This window comes from Poecilia reticulata, chromosome 2 (assembly GCF_904066995.2).
Source record: "Poecilia reticulata chromosome 2, P_reticulata-male-v2, whole genome shotgun sequence".
Classification (NCBI taxonomy): Eukaryota; Metazoa; Chordata; class Actinopteri; order Cyprinodontiformes; family Poeciliidae; genus Poecilia; species Poecilia reticulata.
Window position 1 is genome coordinate 7,671,894 of NC_088831.1, and position 20,695 is coordinate 7,692,588.

At 41.9% G+C, this 20,695-nt stretch overlaps 1 long non-coding RNA gene and 1 pseudogene across 2 annotated transcripts; both read left to right on the forward strand.

Annotated features, from left to right (window-relative positions):
- The first annotated feature begins 2,411 nt into the window (after window positions 1-2,411).
- LOC103475679 (uncharacterized) lies at window positions 2,412-9,219 on the forward strand. The gene is made up of 2 exons (XR_014091280.1): window positions 2,412-8,187; window positions 8,951-9,219. It is a non-coding gene; the product is annotated as an uncharacterized LOC103475679 (long non-coding RNA).
- Window positions 9,220-15,718: 6,499 nt separating this feature from the next.
- LOC103476935 (zona pellucida sperm-binding protein 3-like) lies at window positions 15,719-19,518 on the forward strand (annotated as a pseudogene). The gene is made up of 8 exons (XR_014090354.1): window positions 15,719-15,767; window positions 16,060-16,170; window positions 16,417-16,584; window positions 16,860-16,996; window positions 17,513-17,693; window positions 17,830-17,947; window positions 18,853-18,944; window positions 19,034-19,518. The product of XR_014090354.1 is annotated as a zona pellucida sperm-binding protein 3-like (transcript).
- Window positions 19,519-20,695: the final 1,177 nt, after the last annotated feature.

Genomic DNA, 20,695 nt, shown 5'->3' on the forward strand with positions numbered 1-20,695 from the left:
TCGGATGAGCGATCATTGCTTTATCAGCTCCATTAAACACACCAGTGGCCTGTAAATCAGGCCACACGCGCACACACACACACACACACACGCACACACACACACACACACACAGACATCAAGAAGATTTAATAAAATATCCAACTCGCACATTGTGTAGATTCATCGCACGCACGTCTTCAGCAAATCTTCATTTCTGCTCATTTTGATGATGATGGCTTACAGGTGATGCAAACCCAGAATTTATAATCTCACAGATAATTGAAATATTGCATAGAGCCAATTAAAAATTGGATTTTTGATACATAAATGTTGTATTAGTCAATCCAGCCTGTAACCTAAGGACCAGAAATAAGGAAGACTGTAGATATTAGCATTTGCGGAAGTGCTACCGTAAGAAGGCTTCCATTGTGCGTATTAATTCAAATTCAAAAATACTTTACTAATCCCAAAGGAGAATTAAATGTTGTAATTCATTAATTCAGATTCTTCAAAGAGTTATTGAAGATGGCGACGGCTGTTGGTAGGAAAGGTGTCTTGTAGAGGTCTGAATTAGGGAAGTTTAGGTAAATTTGGTGTCTGAACTGTTAAAATAGGGAGTCGTAAGTGTTTTTAGAATATTTGCATATTTTATTCCCTGGTAGCTATGGTCCTTAACCGTTATAGATACCAGGAGTATTGTGAAAGAAATCTAATGTTTTGCTCATGTTTGGATATACTTTTTCTGTCTTAACGGTGAAGAAAGGCAATGGACTGAACACACAGCCTTGATGAACTCCAGAACTCAGGAATTAATCAGAGATCTTCCACCTGATATGGATTAACCGTGGTCTCTCAGTTAAAATGGCAGCAATCAGGCCAAGTAGAAATTTCTCTATTAGTGTCTGTATCGGTATTTCAGTTCGTCAGTCAGTTTGTGCTTGGTATTGGACATTACATCTCCTGCAGGGTGGAAGGGACAATTAGGCAAACTGGACATAGTGATGCAGGGAGGCAGGTTTTGCCCCAAGAAAACTGAGGTAACCCAGATTGATTTAAGTAAACCACAAAAGGGGCAGCAAAAGAAAAACTTTACATGCTCTGCTTGTGCGTGTGTGGCTTTTCCAGGGTTTACCGTTGAACTGGCGACCAATTCAACTCCGTCTTTTCAGCCTCCGGAGCATCCCAGGTTCGGTTTAAAGGATCATTGTGCTCTTTGCTGCCTTTTTCTGATCCTGCAAATTGAACCGTGAAGAACAGGAAGTCCACCCCCCCACCCGCTTCTTCAGAGAGATCAGAGTTTAAATTCTTGCAGAGACTCCGGTGGAAGACTCAGTGCCCCGCTTGATTACTTCATCAGTGCAGCAGTAAGACCAGCTGCCCTCCAGGTGATCCTGCTGCAGAAGCAAACCCTGAATAGACACTTTTTCCCCCCCTTTTTTTATTCTTTCTCTCTCCTTTTTTTTTCGTAATCTGATATCCTCTCGAGCTTAAGAGCGAGGCGGATCTCGAGAAATCATGGATGTGTCACGGTTAAGGAAATGATGCGACTGGGAGAAAAGGTCAGAGGGAATGTCGGAAGATAGGAAAGGGATCAAGAAAAAGACAAGTGTGGAGGGTTGTTGAGTGGGCAGAGGAGGAGCAGCTTGTCCGAGCCAAAAAAAAAAAATCAATAAGAGCAACAAGAGCTTGAAAGTCAACAGCATGTGGGTGGTTAATGGCATAATTCAAGCTCATTAGCACAGCGTTTGACTTGACTGCTTGACCCTTATACCCGATCATCCTACTCTCACAGTTCCTAAAACTTTTGACAGATAAAAAACCAGCTGAGCTCAACCACCTGTTATCCCAGAGTTTTTACTTCTCAGCAAACCCAGCCTGACAAGCCCCTCGGTTGTTTGCATTACGGCGAATGAAACACAACCGGAAGCTCGCATATTTCCTGTTTTGCTCCAGGGAGGAGTTCAAAATTGCTCTTCCGTCGCTCCTTTTCCAATATTCTGCAGCAAAAACGCCGTCACACGCAGAAGAAACGTCCCCCCCTGTCAGATATCCGTGCTCCCTTACAGTCATTCAAAATTGAATTAAAATGACTGATAACACCCAATCAATGGGGAGTAATTTCTGCAAATGATGCAGCGCAGTTCGCAGACTGTGGCCACGTATTGATTCAGCGGCAGCCTGCAGTAAAGCCATTCATCTTCCATTAAAAACAATCTGTTCTAATTGCCCCTAAACTGGTTTTTTAGTGCTGTGGAAGGGTGGAATTATCCATAGCCACCGTGTGCAACAAATTACACGTCGTTAAAATAAGAATATATTATTGTATGCAGTCATCGTGAGTTCCTGGAGGTTTTAAATAAAGTGCGGTAATGTATGCACTCATTTTGAATTCCCTGAGGTTTCTGGTGATTGCAGCAATCACGAAAAAAAAAAAAACGGCTCCTACAGTTGGGCAAGAAAGTGTCTTGGTTGAGAAAAAAAACTCCAGGTGCTACTTTTTTCCTTTACTTTCATCTCTACATTTAAGTTAATTTTGTATCTGCACAATGCTTGTTTTGTTTTGCAATGGTCAATACAAAGTCAGATTTAAGGAGGAATAGTTCAGATCTCTTTGGCACACTGTTTAGTCTTTATTCCTGATGATAGGGGGACTCTCAGGGCAACAGCTGTTCTATCCAACCAGCCTGAAGGTCATTTCGTGGATGAGAGTTAGAGCAGGCGTTTTTTTCAACTTAGGTCACCCAGAAGCCAAACTGCACACAAAGAAGAAATGGAAAACTCTAACGAAAACAAAAACCAAAAACCCCAAAATGAAATTCTGCTGAAAGTTTTAAGATAAAAATGGACAAAACCAACAGGTCGACATGATTTCTAATCAAGTTGTCTTGTTGGTTTTGTGTTTCTGCAGGCAAAAAAAACAAACAAAAAAAAATCACACCCACCCATATGCATTTTGGTAAATGTGTGTTTTTGGCTAAATACACAATAAACATGATCAAAATAATATTATTTATTTGAACCAAGAGAACATAATATATCTGACTCTTCCCATCAGGACGGCATTCTAAGACCTAAAGGCTTAAGCTGCCTAGCAATTATGAATCGTCAAGTTTTATTGAGTTCTCAACTACCACAAGAAGATAACTCACCATGAGAGAACTATTTGACTTGTATTGATCGAGTTGCTCCTCAAGAATTTTTTTTTTATGAGAGCTTCAGGCTCATAAACAGTGAAGATATCAGTATTATATGTGGAATAAAAGCTAATTTTAGCTCAGTCTAATCTCATGATGAAGAACTTCTTCAAAAGTCTGGCTCAGAAAGTTTAAAATTTGACAGCTTCTTCCAGAACCTGTGACTTTCAGTAGTAGCTGTAGCTGTCCATTCCATACATTCATGCACAAAAATAAATCCTTTGTTGACCAGTTTTGACCGTCGCTTGAGTCTACAACCTCAACCTTCTCAATGCTGACCCCGTTAGCTGCTCTAACTATGTCTAAAATCAACGGTAAGATCTTTTTTTTTTTTACTTGTTGAGATCCAGTGAGTTATCGTGAACAACGTTAAACATTTCTCCTCTGGAATTTCTGGAAAATCTCTTTCCAGAACACTTAAGTGAAATTCCAGTCTTTTCCAAAGTACTTAGGAATCCTCCATTAATCAAATGATCAGACACATATACTTCCTTAATCTAACCGAATGTAATTAAGAGCTAATCCATCATTCTGAAACCCATCAGCAGGGACCACCAGTTGTGTCCCCCATGTTCTGCAGTAAACCCTGACTTACACAGTCGGCCCTTTCCCGCATTCTGCTCAGCTTTCCATAGTCAGACGTTGTACCGCGAGCACAGCCTAATGATCGAAGATAATTTGCTGCTCGGGGTTTCAGAAAAATATTCAATCCAGAGCTGAAGTTTCACCCATTCCCCCGATAAACGCTTCTCTAAAACACATCCATTCGGTTCGCTTTGAAGACAGATTTGCACCACTGAAGTCTACGATCAATCCGCACACCATACCTGAGAGATAATTGCACTGAAAGCTTCGCTGTGTCAATACGGACAGCTTATGTCTGCATCAGGAATAGTGTTTTTACTGCAGTAATGAGCCAGTCAGGTGATCCTTAAAGATTCAAATGGCTCGTGCAGATGGGGAAGGAGTCCCTCTGGTTGCACAGTCACAGTTGCAACCGCCGCTCCTGAATATCGATTGAGCCTTGTAACCCCATCGGTCTTTCATGCGAGTTGCACCAATGACTGGGTTTATGATTTCGTAAGGAAGTCACAGACGACTGCGTGGCCACCAGCAAAGCTCCCGGCCAGCGCAGAATTTAAATTTTTTTATTTTTTTTGACAGGGTTAACAGACAATCAGTGAAGAGTGGCTCCCCGTGGCCCGTCTCCTTCCTTACCCCCCATCTCGGCATCAATCAATACCTGTTAACAAAAGCTCTGCCGGCTTTCTCTCCACTCTCTCTCTGCACTCTTATTCATATTTCAGGATGTTATTAGAGAGCACAGTGAAATGTCAGGATCTTTACAAGGTAAATATCTCTGTGAATGTCACGGGGAGAGTCCAGGCGGTTTGGGGGGAGGGGGTTGGAGTGAAAGTACTTTCCTCCAGTGCCGAAGACGGGGAGCTGCCAGCGTTTGGGGCAGGAGTGATGTCTCTGCCAGCGGCTATTTCACCAAGTCGTTTGTTTCTGCCGTGTTCTCAGTGATCACATTGGCGTGGGAGTTTGCATTTTAATGTCTGGCTGCAGAAGGAACTGAGGGAAGATTTAGAGGAGGAAAAAAAAACCCAGGAATATGTAAGCAGCAGTGGTTCTCATTTCAGAGGGGAAAAGAAGGTTTAGGTAAGTGGACTGCAATGGACCAGATACTAATTACAGTTGAAGGTCCATTTAATGAGTTTTCTCTAGGAGTAAACCAGCTGCCTGTACCACAAAAGTTGCTGCACACTGACACCCAGCTGGCTAAAAGAAGGCAAGAACATTTTTCCTTGTTTATAACAATGTCAACTTTGGCTGTTTAGACATTTTTTGGGTCTCAAAAGAAACACACAAAGTCATTCTGAACAACTAAGAAGCTCCACCCTTCACTTTTATTTTGGTAAAAGCTACAGTCTTCGAATGGAACGTCTGTTCAGTGGCGGACTGCAGGCTAGCTTAAACAGTTTGTATGATCTTCTTCCATCACTGCGTGCATGCGTACAGTCAGACTGTAACCATGTCTGACTGCACGCATGACAGTCATTTTTTTAAATATGACACATTTAACAAGGGGTAAATCTACAAAAAGTTCCTATTTAGTCTAATGTATCTTCCCATAAGTTTTGGGGATCATCTGGATGAGATTTGTTCAGGCAAATTCTGTTTGGTTTGCAGTGGTGTTTGCCTTGCAGCTCGCCCACTGACTTGTTGTCCTGTCAAATCATTTAAACCAACCTTAAATAAGATAAGAGAGACCTTCAGGTGTTTCTTGTGACCTCCTGCATGAATCATCAATGCACTGGTGGAGTAATTTTGACAGGCAGACCCATCCTGAGAAAGAGTGGATAGCTTTGTTCCTTAGTAAATCAACATCTTTTATCAACAAAGATTTTACTGATTTTGTACAGGAAGCTATACAGCTGGAATTAGCAAATACCATCATAGCATAAACTGCAGCATTTTCACTCAAAGTTATTACGCAGCGAAAACTTCCACTTTCTTAGGCTGAGGAATGCAGACCCAGATTAAAACATATGAGGCTGTGTCTTCACAATCCGCACAGCGCCTCGCAGGAGTCTCTCCGGTCCCTATGGCAGGTAAATCAGCCGTGTCTGGGAAAGCTGTATGTCTGATCAAAGCGGTGAACAGAATGCATTCAAAGCAGGTACCCAGGCTGACTTTACAGCTCATTTCAAGTTGTATGAAGGATACAAAGGGGCTCCAATGTGGGGCCTCCTGATCAGGAGAGGGAGAATTGCCTTCTTTCTCTTCCCTTCTCCACGCACATCATCCGCAGTGACGACAGCCCAGACTCCAAGGGATCGCTTGCTATTTTTGAGTTGCTTGTTTTTTTGTTCTCTCTCTCTTCTAGGTAAACATCTGCACGATGCCTCCGAACGACCGGCCGAGTGCAAAGAAAAAAAAGACGATGAGGAACAAAGTCTTTGTGTTCCCCGGTCAGCTTCCAGGATTGTTGGACGCCTCCGCCTCAGTTAGGTAACAGCGAACAAGAGCAATCAAAGATTCATTTGACAAGAAGCAAGAAGGCACAAGAGTGCCGCTTTTCCAGAACATGCCTCTTCATGGCTGGTGACAGCCAGAGTGACAGCAGCTCCTGTATGACCTCATTCGATTGATGCCTCCTTGAGAAGACATCTCCTTTCTGTTTCTGACAGTCTCTTGTCTCCACTTCTTGCTTCCTGACCGTCCGGGGTAATTAGGAGATCCGTCTGACAAAGCAAGCCCCGACTCTCTATTTACCTCCCGGACGAGCTCTGTCAGGACCCGAGTGCTTACACTTTGTCAGACAAAAAGAAAAAAGAAAAGATGAATCTTTTTTACAGATAATTGCCCGCCTCGCATTGCTCACGTTTCAATTTGAGCAGCTCAGGCCGTGGAAAGAAGCAATTTGTCTCTGATAATTACGAGAATTGTGAAGGAACTTGTCAGACTGAAATCTCCCAATTACGGTGTCCATTTAACATCTTACCTCAGACTCCAAAATTGATCCTTTAGGCGTCGCCAAAGCCTTTATTTGCAAGGCTGATGTGGCGCGTAAGCCGTGAGCTGAACTTTAAGAGGCAGAACAACCCTCGGCTTACCTTCCATCCTGCGTGTGATGACTTTTGCTTGCAAGGAGGCTGCCACAGCCACTAACAGGTGCTGCTGAGTGAACTTCTGATGCCACAGTGCCACCTATTGATGAAAATTCTTTAAAATGATGCAAAGGCACACGTGCCTGGTCATTTTAGCCCAATATTGCCTTTCCCATCCTGCTTATGCGCAATGTAGTTTGATTTTAGGTTTGTTCCTGCACCAGAATAAGAGGATTCAGATGTAAAATGAGAAAAATGAGAATTTCCCATCTTCTATTCTGCAGTAAAACGGCCTGTTTGCTTGGAGAACCTGTCGATTTGTCTTTGGTAAAATAGTTTTAAGCGTTGCCCGGGTCCTGGTACAAAGGGAGAAAATAAAGCAGAGCAAATCTCTCATCCCTTGCAACTGCGTGCAACTAATCTTGTTGCTCGGGCGGAGACGAGGTCTAGACATGTCGCAGAAGCAACAATCATCCATCATGTCCGATTATGCCATTTAGATGTAATTGCAAACCCTAGAGGATCGCTCCATGCACTATAAAAATGCACATGCAAGCGCACCGCAAGCACCTGCGACATTGGAGAGAGAGAGAGAGAGACGGAGAGGAAGGGTGGAATATCAGTTTTGTCTGGGCAGACAGAGAGCAGGCAGCACCTCCATGCACATTTCACGGACAATCAAATTAGAGCAGGCGTTCGATACATCACTGACAAATTGTTTATTAAACAAAAGGCTTGAATTGCAGCCGAGCCGAGAGAAATTCAGGAGAGTCCTGCGCCCTTGTAAGGAAGGCAGCCCGTTCTCCTGGAAACGCGCCTTTTATGTCCGTTTTCTTTAAGCAGGAGCGATTGTCTGAGACCTTTCAGAGACGTAAACACCGGAATGCAACCGTGTGAATTAGATCAGGAGTGTTTTGAGTTCCTGAGGGCCCACCCACGGCCCCAAGAGTCTGTGGTCAAAAGCATCCAGCATAATGTTAAGATAATGTACTTGTACCATTTGTTTCCTGTCATTTTTAAGAGTCAGGAAAGCATAATACTTACATATTTTCCAGTAAATGGAGGTCTGAACCCAGTGATTTAGAATGAGACAGATGTACTTATTGTCACAACTCGAGTAAAGCTTTGGTAAAGATGTGTGGAACCAGTATTTGGAACGCTAAGCGAACCGGAGAGAGCTCCAAAAGCAGAAAGCGGACTATGGCGCAGGGCATTATGGGTAAATACAACCACAGCAAACGTTCGAATGGAGCGCTAGCAGGAGAAATGACTCACGGTGTTTCACCGAAGACAAAAGGGAAATCCTAAAATCGCTACAATCTGACGCCACGCCATTTCCGTTTACATTTTGTGAAGAAGGAAGTTGCGCTCGTCTCTTCTTCAGAGGTTCTGCACAGGTGAGAGAGTAAACAGGTTTCATTCGACTTGCGAACATTTTTTTTACACAACGCTTTTCTGAACTGACTGATCAAACTCGTCCTGAAGTTCTTACGCTGTTTTCTAAATTGGGAGAAAACGCTCGGTTTCAAATACTTTTTGAGATTTTAAACTTTAGAAGGGTGTTGCACATTTCATGTTCATCTAGTTTCAAAGTTAAAATAAATGCTAAAACAATCCGACATCAACGGAGGACGTTTGAAAGAGTCGTATTAAATATTCCAGATGCTAAGCTAACAAAACGGTGACTGATTCACTGGTTGGGATAAAACAAGTGACAGCCCGCCGGCGGCGCAGGCGGGGTTTGAGGAGCTCCACTGGATGTTTTGACGTGTTTTGACACCCGGCATTCCCCACGTCGCCGCGTCTGCTCCTCTGCTCGTTCGGTAGAGTCACACAGATGTTGAGCGTTAGCAGCTTTATTTTAAGGAACCAACAAAAACAATAAATCGTCCAACCGGCTCTTGAACCTGTCTGTTACCGGCTGCGGTAAATCACAGCGCCGGTGGTCCATGAAATGTTTACTGTACGCTGACAAGCGCAGTCAGGCGAGTGAGGAGGAATGCTAAACAAAAGTGAGGAAACACCGTCCGCCATCAGAGGATGAATGTGTCAAGCTTAGCAAATATAATTGTCCACTGTGGGAGATTGTGTGTGTGTTTTTTTTTTGTTGTTTTTTTTACTTTGTTGGAGTGGAACTTCACCTAAAGCTATCTTTGACAGGAAGCGGCGAAATATCATCAGATTAGGTCTGCTGAAGCTGCGAGGAGAAATGAAAAGTGTCTCTCCACCTCTGGGGAACTTTGGACTCCATGATGTTGGGGTGCGGTCGGGGCTAAAAGGTCAACTCCTCGTTTCTCCCGCCGACGCATTGTTCTTCCGCGAGAGGTGACGGCGTCTGTCAATCAGGACCTTTGCGGAGGGACAAAGGCCATTCAGAGGCCGCCATGAGAAATGTCAGGGATGCTGAGATAAAAAAAAAAAAATCAAAAGTGATGTTCGGCCTTAGGTGGAGTTTGGGCAGCTTCATGCAGACATTTTCCAGCTTATGTGTGGTCGGTAGGTGACGCAGCGTGATGCATGTCTTTAATAACTGTCCATTAGCTCTCTGTGTGTGTATGTGTGTGTGTGTGTGTGTGTGTGTGTGTGTGTGTGTGTGTGTGTGTCTTTAAAGCAGGAGGTTGTGCAGAGGCATGTTGGTGACTGATGGGCTGTGCTGGTTTTGCTTGTCTGTCCCACTGGGACCAGACTGGACTGCTGTCTGTTAACCCTCACCCCTAAACATATTTTTCTTTCTCCCCTCCACCCCCCCCCCCAACTCCCACACACATCGTCATAGTAGTATTTTGTTAGTTCCTTCCAAAGAAACTAACGAAAGGTTTTATATTTGGTTTTCAACCTGCGGCTTCAGCTCTAGTATCTTTATACATGGATTATTCCTGCAATCACTGGATTATTCTGCCATCGGGTGCAGGGCCGTGTAGAGGCCACTAAAGGGGCAGGTGCTCAACAACAAAAAAAGGGCACATCTAACCGCATTCTAGGATAGAATATTAACAAAGCCACACAGTTTTCAGAGTTTAATAAACAATGATGAATTACAAAAATGTGACATATACAATCAAAGCTAACAAACACCTCCATATAGAGCATAACACTATGCCTATGTAAGATATTTTATTAGTAATTTCTTTCTGCAGGTCTATTTTGTTATAGAAAAGTATTGCAATATTCAAACCCACAATTTAGCAAGATATGTAAATCAGAGCTGGACCAGACATATTTTGTCTTTACAGAATTACACTATTAAAAATATAAACAAGGGCACAATGCAACCTCTTAAAGTACAGTAATCTATAAAAAGAGCTGCCTGTTTGCTGCACTTGCAGTGAAGATGAAGACGTTCCATTCAGGAAAGCAGAGCTGCATCGAACTAATGTGGAACTGCAGAAAAACGAAGAAAACAAAAGCAAAAATTGAATTGTTAATGCTTGCCACCATGAGAAAGACCTACTGAGTTTTGCTTAAAAGAAACTTTAAAAAAAAAATTTAAATCACACATTTTTGACTCATGAAGTTAACTTTTTTTGCAAAACAAACTTATTTGCGCTTGTCAGAAATCTTTTCTTGCTATTCTAAGTTTTTGTTCGTGACTCAAAGTTTTGCTTGTGATTCTCACATGACTTCTTGAGCAGGGCCTAAAATCACAACAAAAGATTTTTGATGTGTGCAAATAAATGTTTGTTTGGTAAAAAATGAGTTATTTAATTAAAAATAGTATTTTAAACAAAACTTTTTTTTAAAGGAATCATTACAATTCCAAAAGTTTTGATTACAATTTTATTTTATTTAACTGAGGTTAGTTATTTTTTTTCTCCATTGAATAATTAGGAAACAAATTTAACTTCATACTCTGTGAACCAGACCCTAAACTTAAAGTCTGGGTTGAGTTTTTTCCCCTTCATTAATTCATTAATTCATTTTTCCCCTTCATTAATTCATTATACTTTTACATTCATTATACTTTTATTACATTCATTATATCTATCATGGTAATTCAGGGTGAATTATTTTCAATTCTAAATGAATATCCTTGTTGGACTATTATTTAAGTGATATTCTCCTTCAAGATACATTTACCTAACGCCAGAATAAATGCAATGTACATTATGCAGCAAAGGAAATTCTACACATATCCCTTATGGAGATGATCGGTTTTGGATGGGCGATGTGCCCCTATTGCATAAGCGATACTAAAGAATGACTGATATCACTAAAGATACAGGGGAGAAGCTTTTTAGTTATCTAGCTTTGCTAGGAAAGTCGTTAGCTATCAGCTAGCTAATAGCACAACAACAACAGCCTAATGTCTGTATAATAAAAATAGTGAATCGATAGATAAAAACAGTTTTTCCTCACCTGGCTGTCTCCTCCCGCTCTGTGGTTCTTCAGAGAAAGGCAGACGCAGAGGTCTGTCAGTGTCCGTTGTATTTCATTACCTCTCTGCTTAAACCGCGACTCCGAGCTGAAGCAGAAACGATACTTCAACGTTTTCCGTCATCTGACAAGTAGCAAGTCTACTCCACTTTATTCACCAAAACAATTTTTTTTATTCACCAAAAACTGTTCTGTAATCTGGAACGTTCGCTACGTTGAGCTCCAGTTAGCCGCCTTATCTCACTGCGCGAGAGGCAACTGCGTCATGCGTCACGGGCAAAAGGTCAAAGGTAAGAAGGTGACCGGCTTATTATGTTGTACAAAAAAGCAAAGAATTTTAGCACATGTTTTTATGTGTTAGAAGAGGGCTTAGGAAATAATACCCCGAAAAAAAAATAAAATTTGATCAAAAGGGCACTTGGGGGCAAGGAGCAAAAAGGGCAGGTGCTCAAGCACCACCAGCTCCCCCCTCTGTACATGCCTGATCGGGTGCCAATAGAAAACAAGTAAAGTTAAAATTTTTATCACAACATTTTATGGTACTATTGTGAAAACAATAAAAGTGAAGATAAGAACTATTTTTTTTAGTTACTTTATGGCACAGCGATTATAGCGCAAACACTTAACTTGTAGTGTGCTTCTTTAGGACACAGAAGACTTAAAGTATTGCAGTTTATATCACACAGTTATTGCATTTAATTATAGTTACAAATATATTGATATTTATCGACACTGATTGAAAAACAATCAAATGGCAATCCCCACATAATGACAGCTTGTTTTTTTTCTTTTAAACAATCGTTAATTGGAGTTTATTGTGACAACCAAAAACCTAAATTCTTATCATGACAAGAAATTCACCACAATAAATTATAAACTATACGATACATGCCCACCCCTGCTGGAGAAATAAATAAATTGTGCATTTGTGCAGCGCTCTGGTAATGGTTGGCGTAGTTAGTTCAGGTGGAATATTTGAAGCTGATTTATCCTCTTGGTGTAAAAAAAAAAAAAACCTTCCAAGCTCGACTTTTTGCAAAAAAAGCCCTGCTTTTTAAAACTTCTCCACAACAACAAACACTTCCATTTCTTGGCTCTCTTGCCGCGTCTCGTTTCTACAAAACTTGACTCCGTAGGCTGCTATTTGAAGTAGTAGCACCGGAACCAACGCCAGCTTCTAAAAACACATGTTGGAAAGCAAAGCAGTCGCTCCCCTTCCCCACACAGATCCATTCAGCACCGCACACGCGCTGACAGAATGCACCGAAATCCACTGATCTCGCCCACCACAACAGCAGGCCATAACTAATCCATCTCCCACTACATGTTTTTAATGAGCCTCCATAACCATAATCCGTATGGTGCAGCGCGGCTCGGGCCCAATCGAGCTGTTTTTTTTTTTTCTGACTTTGTGCTGTCAGCAAAATGTGACAAGGGACACGTGTGTGTGCGTTTGTTTGTAATACCTTGTGGGGACGATTTTACTGACATGTACTACGTTGTGGGGACCCACTGCTCCTTGTGGGGACCGAAGCCTTTTTCGCTGTTTCTGGATCAGGGCTTAGATTTAGAACTAAGGTGTGAATTGAGTATTGTTTATGGTTAGGGTTAGGTTAAGTATAAGGGTAAGGTTTAGGCTGTAGAAATGAATGGAAGTCAATGGAAAGTCCCCACAAAGATAACCACGCAAATATGTGTGTTTCAACGCCCTCGTGCGTGTATGTGTGTGTTGCTGTCACAGAACATCTGCGTTGTCGGTGTGCCATCGCGGCTGAAGATTTCCCATCTGGTAAGGGAGGGAGGAGTGTGTGTTTATCGTCGAAAGCGGAGGGCTTGGCCTGTTTACCTGCCCTTGTCTGAAAATGTAGCAGGATTATCAGGGGGCAGGAAGTGATGGAGCCGCGGTGCACGAGCGTGTGTCTGCGTGTGAAAACAAAATGGCTGCTAGGCCCTTTTCAGAAACCCCTGAAGGGAAGCAAATTAAAGCCCCGTGGGGCCAAATTAGAGGCAGCTAACCATGTTAGAGATCAGCAGCGAGAGGGGTCTGACTGGCAGGACTGGACTGATTTCAACACACACACGCACGCACACACGCTACATCCACACACCTGTCTTTGTTTTGCCAGTGATCAGGATAAGATAAAAGCCAGTTCCTGACAATAGCAGCCTCTCTTTTGTGGAGTCCGCAGGGAGATCCTGGAACGGCACTAACATATTCCTGTAGGTCGGCCTGTGTTAGTGCAATACATTTAAACTGATTTAAACCTCAGAGCAGAGACTAATTTCTAGAAAATCGCGTTAGGTTTTTATTTGTCCACGCATTTTGTTCTTACTGTAAAAAGATCCTCGACGAGAACCAAAAACGCCTTTATAAATGTAGATGAGACTAAACTAAACAGTAGATTAGTACAAAAAAGGTGCTTTGAATGAAATTAATTGCAGTGTAGCTTATTTAGGAGTGTCAGAGAAAAAAGGGGGATGATACAAATACAAATGCCAAAATTTAACTGATTAATCGGAGATTAAGTTGAGTGCACAGTAGTTGTTGACGCTCTATTTTATTTAAGGGTATCAGAATAAGCTAAAATGATGGTGCTTTTATTCACTTTGAAAGTAAAAAAAAAACAACTCCTTATGTAATGTTCATGACACCGAATTTGCATTTCTTTTAAATACGTTTAATTCTTGTACATGTGTGTCTTTTTGTGGTCATTCATGGAATAAATGTAGATGCAAGTTTGTTTGTATTTATTTAGTTTGTATTTATTTATTTGTTTTGGCGCTGTTATCTTGATTTTAGACTAAATGTTTACTAAAGTGTTGACATCTTGGTCATCATCACAATACATATTTTCCTCATTATTTATCATCTTTCTTCTGCCTCCTGTCTTTACTTCATGTTAATCACACCTTGTTGCTCTTGACGTAGATTAAAAAGTGCTCCGTTGATAAAGACTGATCATTTGGGGCATCAGAGTAAAAAACAAACACATGCCACACTTTTCAGACATTTCTAAAGTCCCCCAAAACACTTAACATCTCCCTTTTACTTACAAATTATGCTTAACTTTGCCGTGGTTTCTCACATGTAGTGGGAATGCCCCCGCTTTTGTTAATTCACCTGCAGTCCGACTGGGTCGGCTTTTAGATTGAGGTGGAGCTTCAACACAGACCACCATCGCCACCATCAGGATGAGGTTGGGCCATCCAAAAGTTGATTTGTTCATGCATCAAAAAAAAAAAGAGCGAGAGTCTTTAACTTTAGGCACTGAAAACATACAATTTTCACAATTCTACCGTCATGTCTTGTAACTAATACATTTGTTGATATGTGAAAAAGCTGAAAAACTTTTTAAGTATTTTTTTTGGTGGAGTTTGGAAATCAAACAGCGTCCTCGTGATGCCACTTTGAAACATCATCCATATCAAAAGATGGATAACAGAGAGCAGCTTCCCTTTTTTCTTGTGAGTGATGGACGTGTACACGCACACACACACACACACACACACACACACACACACACACACACACACACACACACACACACACACATATATATATAAACATATCTGGTGGTGGTGACATTTGTGAAGGTGGCCCATCATAAATCTCCGTTTTATGAGCAGCTCCTGCTGAACCCAGCAGACTGCTGACCACGTTGCCTTGACATTCAAGACCATAATGTGAAAAAAGAAAAATGCAGACCTGGAGGTTTAAACGCCCTGAGAGATGTGATTGATTTGCCTCATGAGGGCAGTGAAAGGTTCACTGTTGGAGGTTAGACTTGTTTCTGTTTTTTGAGATGAATTTGCTCGTTACAGTCATCATAAGCGGAGGCAGAGAGAGAGTCCTTATCACATCCTGATCTACGAGAGAGAGGTCAATCAGTCACTGCAGACAATTAAAAAAAATTTATAAAACTGATGGTTTTTTTCTAAATGCAATTTTATAAGTGTTTTAATATTTTTCACAGTGGAACATTCCTGGGTCCACTCCTTTTGATTTGATATCTCTGTTATGCTGATCTTCAAACATTAACATCATTTTTTTTTTGGATTCTTTTATGTACTTTGTGGCGTCAGATAATTTAGCAGCTCCAAAGCCGACTGTTCTAAAAATAGCTTTAAAGCTAAAAACAAAACCTTATGTTCCACAACTTCAATTAAAAGGTTTTGATAGTCTTTACTGATATTTCTATCTCCTTCAAGCTGTGGCTAAAACTGAAGCTAAACTTTTGTGAGATGTATCTGCAACTTTTAGGTCTGACGCTGGAGAGACGAAATGTCTTACGGATGCCTCTTTAACTGTTGAGGCAAAGCTGAGCTCTGAGGTTCACCTTAAACTTTAAAACTGCGTTCAATGTGTTTTTGCTTTGTTTGAATATTATTCAAACTTTTTTTATCTTTTGGTGGCAGAGTTGCTCTTTGAAATAACACAAAAACCTTACTACGTGTTTGGGTGAGATGCTATGATGGGTTTCAGAGCAGCTGCTTTTTTATTGTTTGTGTCAGGAGGAAATCTTGGCTCCGCAGCTCAAAACTCGTTGGTCACCAATGAGACCGCCAACCAAACCCAAAGAGAACAAGAGACAACAAGATCACAGTGGGCAACTCGGCTTTCTCCTGTCACCTTCCAGCTCAAAACCTACCGGCTCAGAAACCTGCCCCATTTGGTGAGGAGCAGACTTCACAAAGCCTGCAGGTGGCCCAGGCCAGGCTTTCCTCAGAAATAAAAGAAAACCGACTCAGCTGCAGAGGTGTTGTTAGTCCAAGGCCCAAAGCTCAACCTGTCCAGTCCTGGCCCCAGCAGAAAAAGACCTGAGGTAGTTCAGGGGCGTTTTATCTTTCTGACAACTCGCCGGCATCTCGGTCTGCACAACATCAATCAATCTGAGTGATCTTCCAAGTTGTGAAGCTCGAGCGGCCCGTGCCTGCGCCAGCGGAGACCAGGTCGGTGCACTGTGGTGAAGAAAAGGTCACCGTGGCGGTCAAAAAGAACTTTCTAGGTAATGGCTGCTGGAATTGATCAGTTGTGTTTGTTTTGTAGTTGAGTTTCCTCCTGCTCTGTGTCTGGGTTGGAGGCCTGAGTTGGGGAAAGCTCAGGCCTCCAAGACTGACTTAAAGATCCGTGTTCTGTTTCCTGTGATTTCTCTTTTTTGTCACTGCTTTCCTGTTGGACTTTAGAGCGACACATTATATGTTCTGTCTCTGAACCTCAGCTTGTTAATTTGATTCCTCCTCTCTGTTTCCAGGTAATGGTCAGCTGATCCAACCCAATGATCTGAGTTTAGGAGGCTGATGGCGGTTGATGCTGTGTATCACATCCTGCTGTTTGAGACAGAACTACAGGGCTGTGGCAGCACAGTTACCGCAAGTATTCAACTCATACACGACTGCCAGTGTGCGTGTGAAGTCACTGGGTGAGTTTCGATCCTCTCAGATGACAGAAGTGGCTCTTATCTACACCCATTCTCTGGAAAAAGAAATACATTTTTACGACGCCAAAATGGACGTGGTAACTGCTGTAAAATTTTTACAGTAGATTTTAGAATACTGCTGTTTTGTCATGTATATTTCAGGCCGAATACATTTTACAAGGCTGACAAGTTTAATATCCGGGAACAATATTGATGTATAAAAGTTCCACAGCAGATTTTGAGATCGATTCTCTGTAAGGGTTGATGTAAACACGTTTGCACAAGATGATCTGTAATGAACGGGTTTCTATGTTTTCCTCGCAGGAGGCATTACGCTTGAGGCCTCAGTGGACGACGTTCGCCTTTGAAATGCAAACAGAACAGTAGCTTCACTTTGCGTTGTGCCTCATGACAGGTGGGTGCAGGTTTAAAAAAATAAATAAACAAAATACTGATTTATATCCAGAAAGTTTAAAGATTGTGACTTTACTGCCAACTCTTGAAAATGCTAAACAGGATGAGGTGAGATTGCACGTCTCGTATGCGGGAGCTGACCCGACAGGGTCACCCTCACGGCGAGGCGATCAATATCTTCCTGATTATGGTTTCTAATTAATTCCAAATGGACAGCAGATGATATCAGAGCTGAACTGTTCTTCTTAAAAGTTGGTCTTCCAGCGCTCTGATTACTTTAGAGAAGTTAAGCCAGTTTTTTAAACTGCATTTCGCAGAAACAGACCCTTGTTTATGCTTCTTATCCAGGTTCAATTTCTTTAATTCCTTCTTTTCTTTTTATTGATATTACCGTATCTCCATCAGTCCAGACCAATCATCTTCCCCTGGGCATCGTTTTAGCTTAATCTAATCCGATTGATGGTCCCGACTTTGCCTTTTCACTTACTGTGCATGTTTGTTGTGTGGATTTGATTAGAGGTCTGGCGGTCGCCCAGGGCGTCCAACGTCTTCTTCGTGAGAGAGATGATGCATGTGGAGGCGGCGACGGTGATGCAGGGCTACCACGTCCCTCTGAGTGTCTTGGTGGACAGCTGTGTGGTCACCGCGAGCCCCAATCCAAGTTCTCATCCCAGTTACTCCTTTATTGGCAACCACAAGTGAGGAGCTCTGGACTAACTGGGGTATATAAAAAAAAAATCTGCAGATAAATTAAGATTTAGGGAAGGTTTGTGTGTGTGTGTGTGTGTGTGAATGCGGTTTCTCTCTTTCTCTATCTCTGTGTGTCATTTCAAGGTGTTTGACTGACTCTAAGCTGACAGGAGCCCAGTTTTACTTCATGCCGAGGAGCCAAGAGGATAAACTTCATTTCCAGCTGAAAGCCTTCAAGTTTAAACACGATGACAGGAGCGAAGTAAGAGAAGTTACTCTATGATTTGTTTATGCACTTTGAAAAATACCTATATATATATATATATTTATTCAGAAGCACATTTTGTCAGTGTGTCCTCTTTCCTCTTGGTTTTCCTTTTATCTTGTTTACATTTAACTGTAGCACCGTCTTACAGTTACCTGTCCTGCTTTAAGGCAGGACAGGTATGTCCCAACATTAGAATATTATTGAAAATGTTTAATGTTCCACAAAAAAAAACCAGAAGGAAAAACCAAAACGCACAGCTTGGATACTCAGTTGTGCGTCTCAAATATTTATTTTTTTCTTTTTTTTTTTCTTTTTGGAGCGTCGGTTTCAAAGTCAAAGCTGGCGACTCACTGAGAATTGTAGCTAACCATGTCAATGGAAAGTTGAGCGGAAGAAAAAGCCGCACAACTGTGACTTGCATCTTAACTTCAAGAGCAACTAAAACCAAACCTATCCAAAGCAGGAGAAGAAGCAACTCCTGAAACCAAGACGACCGCTGCGTTTCCATAGACCATAAAACTGGGCAAAATGGAATTAAGAAATAAATTTGCTTGTTTATGAAAACACTTCTTTGCATCACAAGAGTCATGGGATCAACAACCAGATGAACATATTGCATTAACAAAATTATACATGTGTGATTTTTACTTTAATAAAAACACTGCAATTGTGAAATTGGGTTTTTGACATTAGTAGAATATTGACAAAGTTTTGCACACATTTGTAATGGAAACACCACTAAAGTGACTTACCTGTGGTAAAGACGAGGACTTTTTTTTAAATTTCATTTTTCTTTTTTTTTTACATTTTATTTGTAACTTAAAGTCTGAAAAATCACTTTCAAGAACTGCAAACTTTTAACTCTGTGAAAATGGTGACTCCTACGTCCGATCTTCAAGTTCTACATAACATGCCGACTGAAAGCGACAACAGTCAGTGTTCTCGTCGACTCTCAACACAAAGCCTGCTCCTTCCTGACCAAAGCCGTAAGGTGAGCCCCCTCACTGCGACGCAATAATTATTTCTTATTTTTTTAACAACTCCACCACCCTAACATGACATGTTTTTGACTGCGGCTAGATGAGTGGCGTCAGGTGGAGACAACAAGGTGTGTAGCTGCTGTGAGACCAGCTGCGGTGGGCAGGTGCAGAGAAAAAGCCCCGCAGCAGATGCTGGTACGGTTTACATGACACTCCGGGATGGCTAATGAGCATACGGCACGCGTCCAGGAGACAAATTTTTGACACGTTCTCCGGTGCCATTGTGACAAAAGCAATAGCAGAAATGTGAGACGAATGTGTTTTGGAGAGGTTAAAACCTCCTGTTTTAACCATTTTTAAGTCAAACCCTCAGACCAACCACTCGTTGCCCTGAAGCTAAAATGTTTTTTTTTCCACGTTGCATTGGTATCGTGTCTTTCCTCAGCTCTGGGTCCCATCCTGTTAGAGGACGGCGCTTCTTCCTGAATCAGTTCAACAAAACTGAGTCTGGTAACCCCTGGTAACATCTTCCTGGCTAATTCTGCCTGCTGTAGCTAACAGAGCCAATAATCCCTGCCTTTTCCTTCTCATGCTCCCTCAGCCTCTTATTCATCTGTGTGGAGCAGGTGTTGCTCATGTGGTGATGGTCTCAGTGAGCACTTTAGTCTGCAGCAGACTCCATAAACCCGCTGGGCATTCTGTTTGTACCTGAGTTAAGCCAATAAAACATTTATAACCCCACGTCTTTCTTTCTTTTTCTCTTTCTTTCTTTCCTCTTTCCTTCTTTCTTTTGAGCAGAACTGAAATGTCTGCTTCTCCCAAGTTGATGCAAGACTGACACACCTCTCCCAAGATTAAAAAAAAAGAAAATAAAAGTGGAAGAGCTTTTGTTAGTTTCTGAAAATGTTTTTTGTAAATTTAACTTTTTTTTCTTGCGGTTTAAGAGGGGTCAAAACTGCAGTCCAATCATGCAGAAGATGAAATTTTAGTTAAAATTTGAATGCATGCAAAATGGCATTGCATGTATTTCCGTTGCTGGTTGTAGACGTTAATATTTCATGCCAAGAGTACCAACATCCAACCTTAATATTGAATACATGAATTATGTTTTGTGGATCATTTTTCTTTCGGTGTAACCTGCATGAATATTACCAGCGCCCCGATCGGTAGGAGACATTTCAATCCGCCCCATTGCCACAAAGTAATCGTGCGGCGTCGCTGGTACATGCAGCTCCCAGTCACAATGGTCGCATGTTTAAAATTCGTCCATTTTCCAAGACTCCCCTTCCTGCCTGTAGAGGGGTATTTATGAAATGGGCCTCATCATGCCACTGTAGCTCACAAAACCTGGGAAGATGAATAGACATAATTAAAAAGCCCATAAAGGCAAGAGCAGGGGCTTTTATTACAGTAATATGTGAAGGTCTTGTTTTAATGGGGTGTTTGTTCCCGTGCGTAAAGCTGACAGCGGCGCTGGCTTACTGCCGGATCGACGCCGAGCACCACACCACCTCCTCCTCCCACCGCCATTACACCAGAGGCTAATAAAAAGCAATACCTAATGATTCACCAGCAGGAAGCATGACAGCGACCGGCACACAGAGGCAGCATGATGGACGAAACCCATAAGCTTCTCCTTACAAAAAGCAGAGGGGGATAAAAAAGGGATACAGGGAAAAGATGTGGCTCTCAGATAAAGGCGAAACGGGGAAAAGAAGAAATTATGAACCAATCAGTGCTGTCCAAATGCAAGCCGGTACCA